Raw genomic sequence first — 16,192 nt, 5'->3', positions numbered from 1 at the left:
AAGTCATGGAATGAGTTTTACCTAAAGGTTAGTATATCTCTAGTATGTGAATGCACTTTTATTTCTAACCTCAATACATTCCTGAGACAGAAAGAAAATATTGACAAAATACCTTAATGATCATAATAAAGACACAACTGGGAATATTATATTTTATAAGATTGGATTATTCTTTAAGCACTAATGATAGGTCTAAGTCTTTCACAAATTTTCCATATTTTTGTGGCTGATTGGCCATGGACATTGGCATCACATCCTGCCTTAGTCTGAAAATGTGTATCTTACTGCATTCTTTCAAAGTGTATCCATAGATTCGCGATGTTTTTAGTATGTTGTACTCCATGCTTGGATAGATTCTTATTATAGTCTGACTATATATCCCCATTTGTTTGTACCACCCTACCGATTTCAATAAGGAAACATTTAATTTTGATAAAATGTGCACAGGACTAAGTCAACTGAATCACTGATTTATAATTTCTAACCTAACTGTGACCAGAATGGCACTAATGATGGCATCCCTTACACCCTTTCATGCTTAACGCACTTTCCATACTAACACAGCGCCATACTGCCTACACTATAGGTTAGTTTATTTCCATCGATAACATAATGACATAGTTCATACTGTCCGGCAACTGCTGTATAATTCCGTAATTTAAATAACGTTGTTAGTTTGGAATTATATCCCTGTGCATATATGAACATATACATTAAACCGCTTGTTAAATCTACATGAAAAGCACATTTATTGTTGTCATCATTTTCCTTTGCTCGATTCGACATTGTAAATATCGGAAGTAGACGACATATGTATGTACATCTGTAGCCGTGACACATCCCTTTGCTGAAAATGGACTAGTCCAGAAAGTAGAAATGAATCCAAGCATGTCCGTCTATTACACTGAAAACATCATTAAGCATGAAACGCACATAAGATGATGGTATTAGGGCCACTCTACACAGTCAGGTTAGACACTATAATTCTAAGAAAGAATTGACTAAGTTCCTTGCACTTTTTATACATTCAAGGTTTCCATTATTTAAATCGGGGGGGGGGGGGGGGGGTTTACAAACAAACAGATTTGTATTGTTAGACTATAATTTTAAAGGGTGGAATGATGAGATCTATACCTTTTATGGTGGTTAGGTCTGATATAAATGCAACACAAGGTAGTAATTTGCTTGTCTCACTATTTTGCACCACTTATATAAAAAAAATTGTATTTCCATCTATCCACTTGTTACTGTGATCGGAACAAATACAACAATAGATTTTTTGTTGGCATTTTCAGTCAAATAGATCAGCTTGCACGCTATATGTCATGAAATCAATACTTGCCGGAAGTTGACTTAACAGTCTCTCCTGATGCAAAAGAATGCTGCCCTAAGCGTATATAAATCACATTTTCACATTCTTCAAAACTATGACTGATCAGTTTTTCTATCATAATAAAAATGTTTTTATATTTTTCCTTACAAGAGTGAACAAATGATAGGACACATATGGATACAACGACACACACAGAATGCCTTAAATTTGTTGAATATTTATTAAGATTTTAAAATTTGCAACATTATTCATTTCAACAATATGATGAGGTCAGATTAATCAGAAACAATTACCATACTTCACTGTTAATGATTGGACCATAATTTGAGGTGTAAAGCAAAATACTCGAAGTCAGATGGCTTCAAGTTCGAAATGTACCTTTCTTATGTTGAAAATTGACATCTTCTGATATGGTAAAATTTTAGAATAGTGTTTACAATGATCACTGATTTTATTTCTGCAGAACATCAGCTCATGCCATTTCTTGACTGGGGAGAGACTATTTAAGTTTCAAAAGTGTTATATTATTTGAGACCAACAGATATAATCTTTGATCTGAACTTGGACACCTTTGTTTTTACATAAACTAAATGGGTACCCAGCTTTATTCAAGATACAACTTTCCTTCAGGCAGAGTAGCAATAAACTGTGTTTTCAAGATGGCTGCTGCAGTGGCCATATTGGCTGTCAGATTGGCAAATTTTTTTACCTAAGACCAAATGGACATCTCAAGAAATGTTCTGCTGAAAACTCCATGTCAGACTGACTTTCTGTTCAAGCATAGATGTGATAAGATTTTTAAAGTCCCAATGCTGTTGTTATGTGCAAAAAGCCATGTATGCAAAATCATCTGAATAATACTGGATCTTGAAAGATACTGGTCCTAAACCTCATTGGGTTCCGTTACAGCCAGATAATATTGACATTCATCACATTATGAACCACTAATTTCTCCCTCAAAATGAGAAATCCTTCCAAATTTCACGTACGAATGAATCCGATGTTGATCGGCAACATCCATGGTTGAACAAATTTCAGCTGAATGCTACAACACAAGATAAAAACCTAACACCATGCTACGCTGAATTGTCTTCAGCCTAAGTTCACCCTTCAATGTATATTCCAGAGCCCCAACTGATCACCAATATTCATCAGATTTTTATTTGTATCTAGTGCATGCTTTTTCTTCTCGGATACTCTTAGAAAAGTTGGCCTGTCTATCTTCATTCCCTCTCATATCAATTGGTGCACTATCTTATCCAATACACTTAGAAAAAAAATCACTTTATCATGACACCAGGCTGACCAGTCCTAACACTAACCTTTTAATCAAAGAACGTTTTATGTCAGATAGCTTTTTAACAAATCATTCCCTTCAACTTTATTTAGATTGGAAGAATTGATGAAATTTATGATAAACGGTGGCATTTGGGCTTAAGATGGTTACCCATGGTGGCCATATTGGTTGTCAGATCTGCATGACATTTAATTAATACCAGCAAGACATCATCAGAAGCCATTCAGTGCTAAAAAAATCTGAAAGGATGATACCCAGGGCCCCTCTAATTTTAGATCAGGCCTGTCCCGTAATCTAAGTGAGGTGCCCATTGGGATTGTCGGAAAAAAATATAATTTGCCTGAGGAAACTTGGATTGCACTGATGAAATGTGTAAATGTATTTTTAAGATGTTGACATAACTGCCATAACATAGCGCAATCTAAATCAGACCACCACTGTCCTGCATCAAATTGAAATCTGCTTTTAATAACATTGATGCATGGCATGTCATCCTAAATATATGATTTTGTACTCCCAAAGCCCCTGGCACAATGTCATGTTTCAAGAAAACACAATTTTCATTAATCTTCAAAAAAATAAAAATAAAAAAACACCTATTTCAGTATATACCCATTATATATTGCTTGAATACACGAAAAGCAGCCATTCAAGGCAAAGAGGTCAGGTATAAACCAACATTGCACATTTTACATAACTGGCTGCAAATAGCTAGTGTGATGTGTTTTAATGGTGCAGTGGGTCAGCCCATTGTGCTTATTTGCGTACAATTAATGCTGTCAGGCATTTCTGCGCACTTAAGGTTTCTGTCTCCAATACTGAAGCAACACGCATACCGAATTCAACTGATTGATGAAAATAAAAAACAGCAATGCTTACCATTTGAAAAGAGGCAATTGTCACCAGAATATTCTGTTCAAAATAATATTAATTTTGGACACAATGGATACCACCCTTTGTTTTCCTGACGTGCGATATGTCAGACTATTCTGCGCAAAGCACTGAAAAGATGTCATGCTTATCCATTGGGCTATAGAAATGAAATACATTACTTTAGACTTCTGTCAGCAGTTCGGTCAAGTAATTAGGTCAGGTTTATATCTAGTTTTACAAAATTCAAGGTAAAAATGCCAATAAATGGCAAGAGATAGAAAACTAAACTGATCTTGTAAAAATGTTAGTAAAGTTCAACGTTTTATAAAAAAAAAAGCTATAATGTGGAGGAGAAACAACAATAAATAGGATGTAATGCGTTTACAACATCTTGTTGATAGGGAAAAAAATGACAAAAGAATTAAAAAACAGAATATACACCAGAGAATTTCTTGATAATTTATGTTCTAGGTGTAAGTTGAGACGTTGGGTAGCAGATGATTTTGTACGTGTGGGACAACTTCTCGCAAAATTGGAAACTCGGATTAAAATGCAGTATTATTTTAAGGTATACATTTCCCTCTTTTATATAATGTATTTATATGTATGATTCTAAAAGATGCATAGTAAATCAGATTTTCTGGGTTATCGGTTCAATAAGGTCAATGGAGTGGGTCTTCATGGGGACATTTAGAAATCACATTTTCATAACAATTTCGAGTAGAAATGCAGAATATTTTTGTACACTTTATGAATATCACTTTCCCTAATTAAAGTATGATCGTTCTTTCTTTATACAAAATGGACTTTTGAACAAAAATAACATGTGATTCAATGTTTACAGAAATGACGTATCACGGCGCAGAATTAACCGACGTCCAGAATTAGGTAGGTAGAATAAGGAAGTGGAACAAGCCATTATAAATGAGATGCAAGATGTGTGTACAAGAATTACAGGTTACTGCACTTATATGGGAAAATATGTGAAGTGGCAAATTTTATGTCGATCTAACAAGAATACATTAGTTGAGACCAGACAACCATTAATTAGATTTATGGAGACAAGCGCGTATCATATCGCCATACTACCGTGTACGGTAATGCCCTTTAGAGGGAGAATTCTGTTCCTAATTAAACATTTGTTTATACAGCAGCCAGGCGGACACTTTAGGACGAGGAAAACTTCATTTTCATGGTAAAGTTGTCACAATTGAGAGAATGCAGAAACTCTGTTACTCAAACTACCAGGGTCAAGTTGACCCTGACTTTGGCGCCTCTGGAGAAAGGCGGCAGAGATATTTGATTCTGATTGGTACGTTAAATGAGAGGGCGTGTTCCAACACAAAATTTCATAGGTTTTAATATCGCCCGCATCAAATTTTAATCAGTCTAAGCTTTTCCTACAAGAGGAGATCCAAAGGTTATGACTCCGGAAATTTGCAAGAAATTTCCGTAAAACTGTTGTCCAAAAAAGGGACGATTGTCGAAAGGAACCGACGAACTAATCTACCGATTAGGGGGAGGAAAAACGTTGACGGCAAAGGTAGTGTGACAATTCCATGTAATTTGTTGATGCCATATATAATGCTTTGCTGAAGTTATTTATTTGTATCTGCATGAATCTTTTTTCTACATTCGTGTAATAATTTGCTTTATGAAGTATAACTGTGTTGAGTTTATGCATAGGAAGTTGTACATTAATCTTCTTTAGATAAGTTGACGAATTGTTTGAATTTGTCATCTTGTTTGCATAAGAATGATGTTCTAAGAATTTAATGCATTACATTAGTTAATATGATTTCAAGAATCCGTGTGAATTCGCCGAATTTAGAAGATTTCACGTATGATTAAGAATAAGTGTGTATTGATGGAAATGATCTAGTAATTGATTGACGTGATGGATCCTATTTATTCGCTGTGTATGTGGTAATGTGTAAGGTCAAGGCGTAACGAATTAGCCATTTGACTAACTAGGGTCATTATAGGACATGTGGAGTCGATTGATAGCCTTAGCGTCTGTTTAGCACTGATAGTGAAATCTGATAACGAGGGAGAATAATGAAGAATAAACCGTTTCGTAAATAACAGGAAATTTAGGTTGTCTCTATTTATATTTATTTAAAAGGGAGAAAATAGCTCCAAAGACGTACGAACGAATGAGGGACGTTATTCTGAGACCTATACGGAGAAGCATAGAGAAGAGGGCAGTGAGACATATAATCCTGTGACGCAACCCTGTGACGTGTTAATCTCTGAAGAAGTATTTTGAGAGTGTCCTGAGATGGGTGGTAGAAAGTATCATCCCGAGATCCAAGGGGTCTGAACAGCGACAGAGGAAGCAAAAACAGACTGAGGACGAGCAGGTTATGAAATCATACAAGACGTTGACTTCGATTGTTCACTCGATCTTATGATGAACTAAATCTATCAGTAACAGATTGGCTATCTTATTTAGATCTATTTGCGTTTTCTTTGTATTTCGGTGAAAGTTAAATTTCTAAAAGCAGAGTACATTCCTGATGTAATGAATTTTCACAGTGGTTGTATGTAATTGGTTAAATTGTTTGTTTACATGTACGGGGGCTCGTGTTGGTTTGTTCTATATACCTGCTCAGATCTCTATCTATTCCACCTATAAGTTTCACCACTTATATTTCTATTTACTCGAACCGGGCAATAACATCGAAGGCGGTCAACCCCTAGATAACGAAAACCAAATACGGAGGGACATTCACTCCCCCCGTGTAACAAAATATAAACGATTTGTTTCAGATGGATACTGCACAACCTTGTGGAGTGCAGTATCCATCCAACAAACAAAATATTTTCCCATACAAATGCAGTAACCTTTTTATTATGTACTCATTTTTTTATATTCTACTTACGGCTTAATTATATATATATATAAAAATACACAAGAAACAAAGTAACTGAAGTAAGTTTGTATTCCAAAATAATACACAAGCGCAAATTCATTGATACACAATAATGCGAACCTAAATATGCCCAGCTAAATTTGAACTTAGTCATGCACTCGACATCTCGTTCAAAAGGAATTGTCTTTTGGTCTTCTTAAATTTGAAATTTGGTGTCATATTGTTAATGAATGCACACTGCAACAACTTTTCCATTTGGTCTGGAATGAATGAATTTTGGTACTTTTGTTGATTCTACTAAATTTTGTGATTATGGAATGGATTTATCTGTGTCAATTCCACATTAAGTATATCTGATTTGAGCAGCAAGGGAGGCATCTTGACTCATCTGCACGAGTGTTTCTGTTCTGTCACTGAATGTTTGAAATCATAATGTGGGAAAAACATGAAATCTTTCAATTGTAATTATCAAAAAGATGATATGGAATACGTTCATTTCACTTTGAGTGCAGTAAGAAGGATGTTACTGCACCTGGAATGTAGCTGAAATTATAGTACAATTTTGAAATATGTAATCAAACTTTAGAAGCAATGACATAACTCATTTAATTTGGATTTACAGAACTAAGAAAGTACATTTTGAGAAAATTCAAGATCCATAAATCTATGTACATTGTTTGCCATTCTTATTACCAGCTAAAGAAGGCATGTTTATGCTGTCATGGAATTATATAGATCCTTTTATTTACAAAATACATGTACAGTAAAACCTGTCTTGAGAGACCACTGCTATGAGAGACTGCCTGTCTTGAGAGACCAGGTTCTCCATGTACAGATTTAGAGATTATATAGTGTTATAACCTGTTATGAGAGACCACCTGCCATGAGAGACCATTATGTTTTGGCAGAAGGGGTGGTCTTTCAAGACAGGTTCCACTGTACTCGTTTTTTGGTATACAACGATACCTGATAGTGATTTATGTATATTGTACAACATTTCGAAACAGTGAGTTCGGTTCATCCCACGCTGAACATGTGAAGTGCTTTCGATGAAAAAAAACGAATACTCCTGGTGCAAAGACGATGTATGGCGACATCGTCAATGTATAAATGCCTCACCATACAACTAAATCTACACATTGCGGAAAATCTTGTCAGTAAGCGGTCCACTTTAAGGACTTGCACATCTTCAGCTGTAGATGTATGTGAGTTATTTATTAATTTCTTGTGTAAGTTATAACTATTGTACTACATATTTATTTTTGTATATTTTCTAAGTAACTTATTTAGTACAATGTAAGTATTTTCTATTCTTGTTTGTGACTTAGCAAGAGATTTATATTAGCAATATAAAGCTGCATTTTTTAGAAACATTTAGTATCATAAGATTCTTATCGGACACGAGTAGGTTTACTTTCTGAACCTGTGTATTGTTTTATTCGGCCGTTAATGTAATCTGTATAACTTACCATATACGTCATTAAGTTTTATTGTATATGCCCCTGTCATGCATAGTACAAGGTGTTAGATGTATTTTCAGCTGACTGGAATCGCAGCCGTAGAGCTGATCGGAGTTGATGTGGTACCAGCTAACCAAAGAAGTTGACCATAGCAGGTGTAAAGCTTAACCACAGCAGCCGCAGAGCTGAGTTAAAGCTGGTAGTGGCAGGTGATCTGGCATTGCCGACCAATTGATGGGCACTGATTGCTTGATTGACCAAGGAATTGAATGGTGGCCGGTGACTACCTGGAATACTGACTGCTTGATTGACAAGTTTGACTGGTAGTCAAGTGTGCTGGTGACCTAGTGTGTAACTGCATACAGTACATGTAATCTTTTACCCTGGGCTTAATTTTGGGGGTTTGTAATACCCAGTGTTTTGAGATTATACAGATACATGTATTTGGTATATCTGTCCCTTTGTTTTCATCATTCTACTATTTCAGTAAAATACCACATTTTCTCATTATTTGAGTGAATACATTTTACTATATGAGTAAAGTACCATATTGTTTTAAAACACATCCTTCTTTTCATCTTGTGAAATCACTGTGAATCATTCACCTTTGTCCTTGTACTGTGTAAGGTTGTTTATTTGTATTTTCATTTATTCCATTATTAGGTTCTTGCGGATAATGTTAATTTGTCTGATATTTGGACCTTATACACGCATGTATTAATCATAATTCTTTTCCCATTCAAGACATTCATCATTAAACATTCTATATGTATCACCATCAAAAGTATTCTGTTGTAAATCCGAAATCCAACCCGGTTATTTTGTTATATATGCATGGTTACTTGCATGCTCCCCATGTTATGACCTGTATCATATGTGGTGTCTATAGCTAGCCTAAATCCGATACATTGTATCAACAAAGTTAACATGCAAAATTGCACAGCAGCTGGTGTGCGACAATTCATTCAGCTGGCAGAAATAAGAATTCTTCGTTGTCTTTGCTTATTGGCTGAGGCCCTTACTTTTCTACAAAAACCTTCAGTTGCATTTTTTTCAAATGAATTTGGTACGTTCACTTATACAATTGTATGAATCTGATAGATATGCATTTTGTGGAAACATTTTCATGGATTACCTTTGTTCTTTTCAGTATCACTGATGGCTAAACAAAGCAATTACTGTGACATTCTGAATTTGTGTTTATCCTCACTTTTGCCAATCTACACCCTATAATAAACTCAATGTTCAACTTTTATCCCTTGTATTTCTCTTACTGATTATTATACCCCTTAGATTTGGAATATAGGTTCAGTATGCACATGTGATCCTTCATCACCCTGGTCACTGGGTCATCTCCCAGAGTGGTGTGCATTTTTCAGTTTTAATAAGGATGAGCACTGAACTGCATTGATTTAAGTAACTTTCTCATCTATGCTGCCAGTGGGGGCAATTTGATCTGGTCCTGTCCATCTGTACATCAAGAGGCACTGGTTAACATGATTGTACACAAAAACACAATATAGACAAGTTTTAGCTAGTATATTTTTATACATGCATTAATGGATGACTGAAATAAGATTTTCAGGCCATCAATGCAATTTTTTATACATATTCTTATACATTTTGGACACTGACTTATCTCTAAAGAAACATTTTAGCAAGACTAAGCAAAAGCCAAATTACAGTTACAGAAAATAAATCTGTAGGCACATCTGTATTTATATTGAAATGACTGGCAGATTTCAGAATGAAAAAGCAACTTTTCAATGATTACACATTTTTTAACTTCATGGACTTCAAATTCTTTTGACAAAAATTTCTGACAACAAAAAATTGTCAGCACAATTAAGCAAAAGCTACCTATGAGAAACTGGTAAATATTATATGCACAAATAGTTGTCATAATCAGATTTTTATGCCATAAAAGCAACGATTCAAATGCTATCCACAGTTTTCATACTTTTAGACTTCTTTGTTGATCTGCAGGCATATCAAACATGTTTCACAAATACAAATCTGGAATGAAACATCAAACTTTATCCTGTATCACTTTGATTACTTATTCATCTCTAGGGTTCTCTCCTGGGTGGCAGTGAGAAGGTTGGAATCCTTAATGATAATTGTAGAAAATGTGTAAAAATCTACACAGATTTTGTGGATAAAGGTCATCAAGTTTACATTTAATAACTGCTGTAAGATGTACACTATATTGCAAGTTACCATAGCACATGTTATACATGTTAATAAAGTTGGATGAAGCAAATTTGAGCACTCAAGATAAAATTTACACAAGTTCATTAACAGTGAAGCTGCTATGTGCTACATGCATAGTTAGGCTGAAACCTGTGTGGTTAGAAAAAATGAACTACACTACATGCAGGAGTTGTCAAGCTGGGTACATTTTTGCTATTGGAAAATACAACACAGTACAGTGTAAAAACACAGACAAGGGCACAGCACTAATTATGTGCCAGTGAATAAAACATGCAAAACGATTAATGAACAGATCTTCAGGAAGTAGAACAACGATAAAGCATCACAAATTCAAATAAAATGGGATTTTTTCTCTCTCAGTGTATTGGATAACATTTGCAGAATTCATGCTTTGATACCACTCAGACATAAGAAATGCACAAGAAAACAAAACTGAGGCCCAAAAATGCCATCTAAGCAGTTTATGAGTGATAAATCTTAAAAACTGCAAAATAAAAGGATGTGAAAAATTTGTCAACTTCATTATTTCAAATTAATGATCATTCATTTAGATAGCCATCTGATGCATTTCACAATCACTGAAACAGAAAACATTACTTCCTGTTAAATCTGCATCATACATGTAATAATGTCTCCAGTTTCCATATCCTGACCAATATCTTCAATCAGACATGTGCAACTTACTCCAGTGAGAAGGTAGAACCTTGCTGCATGTCATATGTTGTACACGCATCTGTTAAATTTAATTTAATGTATTAATTTCTTCTTTGCATTCTCTGTAATTACATGATCACAACATCATCTGGACATTTCTCAATTATACTGTTAACATTTTTCACAATAGATCTCATTAGTGTACTGCATTACATCTTTTGTTCAACAAAAATGAATATTTATTGAAGCAATTCAAAAATCCATGACCTAAGCATATGTGCTCATAATCATCATCCCCTGTCATGAGCCATCTGTACTGGAATTTGAATTTCTCACACCTGAGTTGTTGTTATAGGGTTTAACGCCATTTTTCAGCACAAGAGAGGCTATACCAAGTCTCCAGTATTAATGGTGGTTGTTGTTGCTGTGGGATTTAACGCCATTTTTCAGCACACGATAGGCTATGCATGGCGGCCAGTATTAATGGTGGAGGAAGAACCCAGGAAAGTCCCAGGAAGAACCACCGACCCACGTGAAGCTACTGGCAAGCTTTCTCACATACCCACATTAGCCGAATCCTAGACTCGAACCCACGCAGACAGAGGTGAGATGGCAGTGATCTGTAATGGGGAGCACTTTAGACCACTCGGCCACCCCTATTAATGGTGGAGGAAGAACCCAGGAAAGAACCACCGACCCACGAGAAGCTACTGGCAAGCTTTCTCACATATCCACACTGGCCGAGCCAGAGATCCGTGATGGAGAGCGCTCTCGACCACTCGGGGCCCCCACACCCGAGTAGCAATTCCTCTCTAGAATTTAATGTGGACATACGAGCTTACATCTTGTACTCCTTGTATAATGCATTGAAGGAAACAAAATGATGTTGGGGGGGGGGGGGGCAGAAGATTTCATCTTTCCTTCCTAACATTTTCTATCAATGATTATTGTCATGTTTATCCCGACCCAGAGTAGCCCCAGTTGAAACATGTATAATCAAAGTAATTCTGACAAGCCATTGTTTGATGTTAAACACTGCTGCAGGCTACCACTAATCCATTATGCAAGATTGCCGTAGCTAGAAGCGGAGAGCCGGACCTAGGAGTGTGAAGCCCGATAGCCAATTATCACCTAGGTGTGGAAATGTTTGTCCAAGATCAAAAGAAGTTGCCTGAAGAAGTGGGAGTGTCTTAACTTCTTTTCCCTGCAAACAGGCAGACAGGTTGAACTGGCCGCTAAGACGATTGGACAGGGTCACAGCGCCACCCAATCAGAATCGAGATAGGGGAGAGACCTTGATTTGAGTAGAATGATATCTCCGCGTCTTCCGGCAAGAATTAGTTCACTGAGAGAAATTACCCAGAGGAGAGGTTAGCGTAACTCCGAACAGCCATTCGTTATTGGCGGGAAAATCTTAGAGCAGGAAATTCTAAGTACAGAGAGCTTCAAATAAGGTCAGTGGGCTATTTGTTCGGTCTTTGTGGAATGCGACTGCATTTTAATTGTAGGTCGTATGTATACTTTATTATTACTAGAATCGTAGTACGAAAAATTACTTTGCTTTGTTAATATGTTTGCATATTTTGAAGAAATGAGTTGATATTTGTAAAGAACTATATAGCTTGCTAGCTGTCGTAAGAGTTAATATTGTACTTTGCTATGTGGGTATTTTATAGTAGACTAACACATGTGTTCATATGATTATAGATTTTGCCATTGTTGAATATTTGTAATGTACAGACATGCATCTGATTGTTGTCAGATTGTAGTACCATGAGATTATATATATATGTGTATATACTGATGTGACGCAATGTATTGATGTCTGTATGACAATTTGCTGATACCGTGTTATTACTCCATTGTTTACCCTGCAAGAAGTGTGTGGGAATTTCGATGTGTACGCATGCGTGACCGAAACCATGATAGCTTATCTGATGATTAATTGTCGATATAGTGTGAGGTGAGATTCGATAAAACATATGTTAATGCCTTGTGGTTTTTCACAGGAAGCTTTGAGGGACAGACCAGTTACAGTTTGGTCCCGTAGTCTCAGATAGAGAGACGGAAGAAAGGAGAAGAAAGGAGAGGAGTCAAGAGAAGGAAGTCTGGGAGCGAAATTGGAGGAGGAGATAGTAGAAAGGGAAACGGAGTCGAGGGAGGAGTTAGAGGAACCGAAAAAAGAAAGGAATTAGCGGGAAGAAAGAGATGAGTAGATGCAAGGATAGGGGGAATATCGAACTCACACTGTAAATCACGGGATGAATTAGGCTGTCACTTGGTCGAGGGAAAGACGAGTGATTGGAAGTTATCGTTTTAATTTATCGAATTTATTAAATTGTTATTGACTGAATTTCATCTTCGTGTTCTCTATAATTTAACCATCGGCATTGCTGACTGGGGGCTCAGAGCTGTAAATCTACCTCGTCACTAATTTAACTTTCTAACCTCACGAGCCAGGGTGGAACTTTCATCATAATTTAATTAAATTATATTGGAAGAACCCCACCCCAATGCGTGCAAACGTCACAATCATCATCAATTAAAGTCACCTAAAAAAAAAACTGTTATACTCATTTCTGTGAGCCATGTGCTCTTGACTGGTGCCCAAGCTAAACAAAATAAGTAAGGCACTTCTGCAAGTCAAAAAAATTGATCATCTTTAATGGATCTTGGCAGTGAACTCACTTTATCTAGTAAGACTGGGATGCACTTGATTCAGCCAGCTCAAAATCTATAGTAAATATTGTCATGATGTATACTTAATACAGTATGCATTGTTTGTTAGTTTCCATTTTCTCCATCACTGTGCTATCTTGAATTGTATTTTAGACATGACCTTGTCCAAAAACAAGTTCACTGTGTTTCTAACTAGACACTGGTGATGTTTTTATTTTTGTACACAAATAATACACAGCTAATATTTTCTTAAATATTGGGATCTTTATCATAAGAAGGAAATATATTTATTAAAACCAGGATCATGATTCCTATGTTATAATTTTAGCAACAGATTGTTCTAGAATGGATAAGTCAGCATTTCCTGAAAATGCTAACTTTGACCTAGGTAAAGTAGAAGGCTTTATAATCATGTTTATCTAAAAAAAATTATTCATTCTTGCTTTAACATCTATAAGTAGAATCAATCTCATTTTTGTGCTCCGTATTTGATTTGAGCATGGATTATTTATTTAACTTATTCTCTGGAATTACAAAATGCTCACTAATATTCTTGGGAAGAGACAATAACTTGAAATTATAGTGAATTCAGACAACATATCTTGGATTATATTACTGTAAGTCACCTTAAGACTTGTCACATCACCAATTCACAGGCCACTATAGGCAAATCAACACCTTCAGCAGTAAACCTTATTTTGAACACCAATGGAATTTAATTACAGCTTTATTCATTAGGAATAAAACTTTCTGGACTATTTGAGGTTTAATTCGTAATGTAGTAAGTTCTTGTAAAATTTTCCTTTGTACTCTTGAGAAAAATTAATTATTTGTTGAGTTTTATAAAACTTGTCAAGGATCAGTCTTTTCTATTACTGTACTTAGTTTGAGACCAATGAGTCATAATGCGATTTTCAATCATTTTGGGGAGGTGGGGCTTTTGAATGTTCACTACAGGTGCCACAAATGGACCTTTCTAGCACCAAAGATAAAAAATATGGGTCATTGGCACAAACGTACAGACTAAAATGAATCCAGTGTAAGGAACACAATTATTATAATGCAGCCTAAATTTATATCACATCAAATTTAAAAAATACATTTTTTTTTGCTGCATATCTTTATTGTCATATTAGATGTGTTGTGACAAAAACGGTGTATACAAGAACAATTCTACTACATACACCAGTGAGAAAGGGCAGGCAGTGAAACAGCATTAGAATGTGTTCAAAATTTCCAAAGTACTCATTTTGAACGGACATTGTATTATTGAAAGCAACCTTGTTATTATAGTGTCCAAAGGAGCTTTTAATTGGAAACCAAAGTATGTTCTCTGGCAAGCAGCTGACTGTATATAATGACTGAAGTAAATGAATGTTCTATGTGTACACTTGTAACAGACTTTCCAAGTTCACACTTGGTAGCGACAACAACATAACTAGAGGGTGCTTCAGTCAGGCAGAGTGCCATATCTTACTATTTTTGTACAGAGAGGGTACCCCCTTTACAGGGCTCCCATTCTTTAAACTTTGATTGGATAATTTCATGAATAGAGGGAATATTTAAGTGATAACCACAGAGTCTGACGTTTTATCAATAAAGTACAATGAAATCTGTGACAATACAAAATCACCTTATCAGTATAATAAATATACATATATTTATAGTACATTACGGTGATTTATTGTGAGGTACTTTACCGAGAAAACGTCAGACTCCTTCAGTAGCAACTACATAATCCATAAATATAAATATCGTTGCTACTGCTACCTGTAACCAGTAGTTTGTATTTATTATTACTGCTACAAAATAGTATAAAACCTGCTTGATACCTTTGGATATAAAAATTAATGTAGTATTTAAAGATTAATACAAATGTATACTTGTATCTTCAAAGATAAGATGTGATTGTTTTCTGTTTGAAGTAAAAGACCACCCCCCTGTAATAATTTAAAAGAAACTTTTTAAGTTTGTAAGGTTACTCACAGCTCATGCTGTTGTAGCATCTATATCCCCTGCATAAGCATCTTTATTTGTCTGTGATTTTATTATCATTTTACACTGTTTAAACAATAAGTTAATATTATTATGACACAAAAAATGCCAGCACAATCCAACTATGCAATAAAGCAATTGCAAAATAAATAAATAAACAAAAAGTGTATACAGTACTGTATTTAACTTTTCACAGGAAATATTAGACAAAAATAAATATTGTATGTAAACTTTCAGCCATAAAAACAACATTTTTAGATGAAATAGTCTAAACAATGTCTAATACAGGTAGTCATTTAAAAGGAATAAATAGCTGGATTGTCTTGTTACATTGTCCTTAAAGACTTCTTTTGAAAAGTAAGGTGGCCAATGTTATCAATCCCTTTTGTTTTTCACTTTCATGTGAATAAAATATAAATAAAAACAACCTTTACACATAATATGGCTTTTGGATTGGACATACACTCATAATTGTAAATTCTGAGTAATTAAAGCTACAAATTCTGGATTGGACATGGCACATTTCCCCAAAATTCCTTTTTATATACCACATACATTTGTAAATAATGCCTCAAGAACAATCTGGTGTTATTCTCTATTGACTGTGTCATTAACCCAAAAAACACTTTCCATTACTGGAGTTGTTTTTCAATATATACACTGTACAAAAAATACTCACTTTTAGGAGAATATTTTTTTTGCAGGCAATAAAATAAGTTGTTTGCACTTGCTATGAGCAAAAACCATGAAAAGGAGTATACTTTATTTGCTAATTTGTTTTTTTCTGATGCTTTGATCTCAAAAATACCAT

The 16,192-nt window shown here is 35.2% G+C and overlaps 1 protein-coding gene and 1 long non-coding RNA gene across 2 annotated transcripts in view; one reads left to right on the top strand and one right to left on the bottom strand.

Annotated features, from left to right (window-relative positions):
* Positions 1-16,192, bottom strand: part of LOC149788982 (cAMP-dependent protein kinase type II regulatory subunit-like) — a 246,554-nt gene that overhangs the window by 229,191 nt on the left and 1,171 nt on the right. The window lies entirely within an intron of this gene.
* Positions 4,500-6,080, top strand: LOC149788983 (uncharacterized). Its single transcript, XR_016424284.1, has 2 exons — positions 4,500-5,046; positions 5,629-6,080. It is a non-coding gene; the product is annotated as an uncharacterized LOC149788983 (long non-coding RNA).

Source organism: Sinohyriopsis cumingii, chromosome 11 (assembly GCF_028554795.1).
Source record: "Sinohyriopsis cumingii isolate HCF-2022 chromosome 11, ASM2855479v2, whole genome shotgun sequence".
NCBI lineage: Eukaryota > Metazoa > Mollusca > Bivalvia > Unionida > Unionidae > Sinohyriopsis > Sinohyriopsis cumingii.
The sequence above is the reverse complement of the archived record's forward strand: the minus strand, read 5'-3'. Positions and strand labels throughout refer to the sequence as shown.